Source organism: Notechis scutatus, chromosome 11 (assembly GCF_049901735.1).
Source record: "Notechis scutatus isolate UNSWTSFEM ecotype Mainland chromosome 11, rNotScu1.2, whole genome shotgun sequence".
NCBI classification, from domain to species: Eukaryota; Metazoa; Chordata; class Lepidosauria; order Squamata; family Elapidae; genus Notechis; species Notechis scutatus.
The window spans coordinates 13,927,145-13,933,144 of NC_142019.1; positions in this window are offsets into that span (position 1 = coordinate 13,927,145).

Consider the following 6,000-nt stretch of genomic DNA (forward strand, 5'->3'; position numbering starts at 1 on the left):
CTTTTTGTGACCTTCCAACAAGCAAAATCAATGAGGAAGCCAGTTTCGCATAACCACTGCAGTGACTAACAACAGTGGCAAGAAAGGTCATAACACGGGACAAAACCTATGTAACAACTATCTTGGTTAGCAACAGAAATGTTGGGCTCACTTCTGGGGTACATTGAAGTGGCATAACAAGCCATATTGACAACCAAGGAAAAAGGTGATTGAAGTGCAAGAATGTCCAATAATATTAAGACTTGGAATATGTATGGTGTAACTGGGGAATTCTGGGAGTTGAAATCCACAGGTCTTCAAGTTGCCATGGCTGGAGTCCTCTGATACAGAGAGAATGAATGAGTTTTGAAGTGCAAATCAAATATCTGCTGTTGGAAGAACTATCCAGGTCCAAGCCAGGAGAAAGGCACTGGAGACAAAATGGAGGCTGGAGGCTGATTGGAAAGAGGGTCCTTTTATTGATGAAGCAGAATCACCAAGCACATGTGATTTTGGGTAGCTGACCACATGGAGTTGAGAGTGAGCGGTATTTATACCTTCTCTTGGGCTTTGAACTTGAGCTTTCTGTTCCTGTGCAAGAACATGTATTCTATTGGCTGTCGTAGGGGTCACAATTGGTTCTGCAGGTTGTCTGGGTTAAGTTTGGTTGAAGTTTGGAGGGTGATGCAATGTCCTTAGGAGTTTGTGCAATGTGGTGAGCTCTACTGCTAGATGGTAGTGGGCTAATCCTATTATGTCCTGAAGGGTCATGTCTTAATCCCATCATGTAGGCTCTGTAGGTTGTCTGAGTTAAGTTTGTTGTTGAAGTTTGGAGGGTGATGCAATGTCCTTAGGAGTTTGTCAATGTGGTGAGCTCTACTGCTAGATGGTAGTGGGCTAATCCTATTATGTCCTGAAGGGTCATGTCTTAATCCCATCATGTAGGCTCTGTAGGTTGTCTGAGTTAAGTTTGGTTGAAGTTTGGAGGGTGATGCAATGTCCTTAGGAGTTTGTCAATGTGGTGAGCTCTAGTGCTAGATGGTAGAGGGCTAATCCTATTATGTCCTGAAGGGTCATGTCTTAATCCCATCATGTAGGCTCTGTAGGTTGTCTGAGTTAAGTTTGATTGAAGTTTGGAGGGTGATGCAATGTCCTTAGGAGTTTGTCAATGTGGTGAGCTCTACTGCTAGATGGTAGAGGGCTAATCCTATTATGTCTTGAGGGACCATGTCTTAATGTCATCACCCTGGAACTGAAGGTCTTTTGTCTTGTAGATAGGCTGGCCCAAACTTTCTCAACCGGTTCTGTGGGCATGGCTTGGTGGGAATGGCAGGGGAAGGATACTGTAATATCTTCAGTGAGAGGTGGGATTGGCCGTTTCTCCGAACTACTCAAAATTTCCGCTACCGGTTCTACAGAACTGGTCAGAACCTGCTGAATATATCACCTCTGTGCTGGGGGCTATTAAGAAAGATGGGGACTGCTTTCCAAGAGCATGTTTCTCCTTTCCTCCTTTGGGAAATGTAGGAAATGCCGTGGGTGCTAACTTTCTACACAAGGCATCTCCCTACACTGGCAGGAATGTTAGCGACGTGCCTAATAAATAAGATATCTCATTTCTTTTCAGGCATGCTTGTTGCAACAATTACCTTGCCTGTCCTCTTTTGTTGTTCTTTCTGAATTCCTGAAAGGAAAAGAATGGCCCAACTTCCTCACCAGAAATAGTTACCTGGGAATAGAGAGAGAACATCCAGATTTAATTCCCTCCCCTGCTGGGCTCTGATGAATGGATTTTCATTACAAACAATAGACAGTCATCAGCCTCTCGGTTCAAGCAAATGATTTTGGGCTTTTGAAAAGAAACTAGCCTGGGTGGGGAGGGGGGAGCATCAAAATAGAAGAGCTCCATGTGTGCTGAACTGCTAGAGAGATGCTGAGAAGCAAAATGCCTGGAAATTCATTTGAAATAGCCATCCCTGGCAGAAACCCAAAGAATAAATGTGCACACTGCAGAATAAAACTCCCTTCCCTTATCCAATCTGATAAACCATCAAATCATGGACGAAAGCAGCAAAGATCTTTAAGCATAGAACATTTGCTGTCTTTCTTCCCTTCCCTTCCCTTTCCTTCCCTTCCCCTTCCTTCCTTCCTTCCTTCCTTCCTTCCTTCCTTCCTTCCTTCCTTCCTTCCTTCCTTTCTTCCTTCCTTCCTTCCCTCCCTTCCTTCCTTCCTTCCTTCCTCATATAAGGGACTCAAAATCCTCTTTCTTCCGAAGTAAAGGCCTCTGAATATAAGAAGGAATGGGACCAAATTTGATAGGGTGAAACAACCCAGCAAAAGAAAAATTGGGCAAAAGAAAAATAAACTAGACCATCCTGAAGCTACATAGATTAATAAAAGAAATCAGAATTTTTCCCCTAGTGTGTCCTTATGGGAAGAAGAAGAATGGGCCAACCACCAAGAGACTGCCGATTCCACTGTTTGAAGACCCCTTCAGCTCAGGTGACCTAGTATAAAGGGCAGAAATGAATTGCAATGGGCTTTTGGTTTGGTAAGGTTACCATACCAAGGCTACCATACCTGGGCTACAAAACTCCTGGATGGATCTTAATTTGGAATGAGATGGCCTTGGGCGGATTGAAATCCTCTGAGGCTGAACATCCCTAAGGAGAAAGGTCATAAACCTGGATTAGAGAATGAGGTCAAAATACCAGCCACACTCAAAAGAATGCAGGCAGTTTCATTTTCAAGTACCCAAGGTTCCTTGGAGTCTGTGGAGATTCTCAGTCTTCCAGGTCATGGTAGTTATTTTTTTTCAAAAGGCAACTGGACTTTGGTTTTTTTTCTTGGAAAACATTTTGCTTCTCATCCAAGAAGCTTGTGCAAATCCTTGAGGCCACTTTGGGGGTGTACCTGTACCCTCAGGGTCACCTGAATCAAAGTGCAAATCAGATTTCACTCTGATTCAGGTGACCCTGAGGGTACAGGTAGACCGCCAAGTGGCCTCAAGGGCCCTCAGAGAGCTAACAACCAACCTTCAGAGTACAAACTACTGCAAAGAATACAAATCCTTCCATTCCCCAACATTCAATCATAACTGAAGAAGTTTCAGAAAAGGAGGATGGAGGAGAGGAAAAAGATAATGAGCAGAAAGGAGGAGGAGGAGGAGGAGGAGGAGGAGGAGGAGAGGAGGATGAGGAGAGGAGGAAGGAGGAAGGAAGGAAGGAGGAAGGAAGGAAGGAAGGAAGGAGGAAGGAAGGAAGGAAGGGAAGGAAGGAAGGAAGGAGGAAAAGGAGGAGGAGGAGGAGGAGGAAACTCAAGAGGGGATCAACCTATTCTCTAAAGCACCTGAAGGCAGGAGAAGATACAATGGATGGGAACTAAGGAGACATTCAATCTAGAACTAAGGAGAAATTTCCTGACAGTGAGAACAATTAATCAGTGGAAAGTCTTCCCTCCAGAAATTGTAGGTGCCCCAACATTGGAAGTTTTCAAGAAGAAATTGGGCAACCATTTGTCTGAAATGGTGTAGGGCTCCTGTTTGAGCAAGGAGCTGAACTAGAAGACCTCCAAGGTTCTTTCCAACTCTGTTATTCAGTTTTTCTTGGATGAGAAGTGAAATGTTTCTCCCAAAGGAAAAACAGAGTCCACTTGCCTTTTGAAAAACAACTGGGGGGGGGGGGGACAAAGGTTCCTTGGAAGTGTGGATCTACCTTCTGGGTGTGGATGTCACAATTCCTGGATTAGCTTCCGGAAGGAAGTGTTAGAACAATGGTTTTGTTCACATAATTGAAACCAGGGACTGCTTAATTAATCATTAATTAAAACTCAACTGGCTGGCTTCGTAAAGTATGCTTAACCCAGACTAAGACCTAAGCAGATCTCAGCAAACAAGCCTCCAATGAAGATTTGCAATCAATACAGGATGCTTAACTTTCTCATCAGCCTGGCAATACAGGAACAGTCACCCCTTGAAAGAAAAAAGCTCCCCAGATGACCAAGCCCCCACAAGCAAGACTTAAGCCCAGCCAGCTTCTCTCAATTCTGCCTCTCAGCAGCTTCTGTTGGGGATGAACTCCCACCCAATGTGAAAGAAGGAGAAAAACCAAGGTAATGAAAAGGGCAGCTGGTGCTATTCATGGCCACTGATAGCTTTTCCCTCCATGGCATAATCTTCTACCAGTGGCATCAGTGTTGGAATTCAATTTTTTTTTACTACTGGTTCTGTGGGCATGGCTTGGTGGCTTGGTGGGTGTGGCTTGGTGGGCGTGGCAGGAGAAGGATACTGCAAAACCTTCATTCCCACCCCACTAACCTGCTTTCCAGCTCCGTTCTCCTGTGCAGGGCAACAAAAGAAGACCCAGCCAATCAGCTGGGACTCAGGAGGCAGAGAATAGAAGGCGGAGGGGCCAGTCAGAAGTGGGATTTGCTGGTTCTCCGAACTACTCAAAATTTCTGCTACCGGTTCTCCAGAACTGGTCAGAACCCGCTGAATACCATCCGAGTGACATCCAAGCCCATTAATATAATATATTCCTTCTGTTTCTCAAATGTCTCAGCCTGCATCTTTATCAGGTGCCCCCAAGCCCCACAGTTAGAGCAAGGATGATACCCTACCTTCTTTCTTTACACCGTTTTTATTTCTTGGCTATGTCCTTATCTTTAGCTCAAGAGCCCTGGTGGCACAGTGGTTAAGAATGCAGTATTTGCAGGCAAACTCTGCCCACAACCAGGAGTTCAATCCTGACTGCCTCAAGATTGCCTCAGCCTTCCATCCTTCCGAGCTTGGTAAAACGAGGACTCAGATTGTTGAGGGCAATAGGCTGACATTGTAAAATGAACCGGATGAGCTTCCTTTCAGGAACCACTCATAGATTTGAGCTAGCAATAGCCAGCTGAAGAAAATGCTAGAATGAGGGTGGAGGCGATGCACGCTGCTAAAATTTTCTCATCCAGGTGGAAAGGATGCCCAGCATGCAATGGTGGGATTCAACCGGTGTAACAACTGGTTCGGTGAGCATGTGCACCAAACACACACACACACACACACGTTGCGTTTGAAAATAGCAAGAAAACTTACCTTTTACTGCAACCCTGGTGAGTAAAAATAGCTGAGGCATGGCAATCCGCACTGCCACGCCGATCAGCTGGGCTTCAAACAAAGGAAATATAGAACAGGATAGTGCAGGAGTGGGTGGGGCCAAAAGATCCGCTGGAAACTCCCAGTTGACCTGAACCGGTTCATACCGGCTGAATCCCACCCCTGCCAGCATGTTACAAGAGTAAATTTTCTCCTAATCTTAGTGAAGTAACAATAGTTTGTTTCTCATCTGACACACTTGCAAGAAAAGTATTCTATTTTTCTCTAAAAGGAGTATCTTTGGTCAGGACAAAATGAATTCCGTCTGTCTTGAACCGAAGGACATAAGGGGACAAAATAATTATTTCCATGTCTTATTTAGACCCCTGGTTAGCCTTGAAGTTTACTCTCAGCCTAATCTACTTGATAGATGGATTAATAAAATGCTATGGAGTGGTATATAGTTATACTATAAGTCTAAGTGCTATTGCTAGCTTAAATCTATAAGTTGTTCCTCAAAGGAAGTTCATCCAGAACTTTGACCATTAGCTGCTTTGGGGTATATGCAAATGTTTCCAACATGGCAGTTCCTCTTTCTCTTAGTTGTCGAGACCAGAAATCCACACGGTACTTCACTCTTCACCACCTTAGATGTAACAGCTTACAATTCCCATTATTTCCTCCCATGTTGATTGGGGCGATGGGAATTGTAGTCCAACATATTCAGAAGCCACCAAATTGACAAAGGATGCAACTTTTTGTCCACCTTATAGAAATAGCTGGGCTATGGGGGCCTTTTTATTCCTTTCCTCGGAATCAACAGTTTAGAGCTTATTTGGGCTAAAAGATTAGATGCCAGTAGAGGTACAAAAAAAAAACCCAACCTCTTTGGAGAGAGGGGGGGAAAGAGAGAGAGAACAGAACAAAAGATAATGCTGATA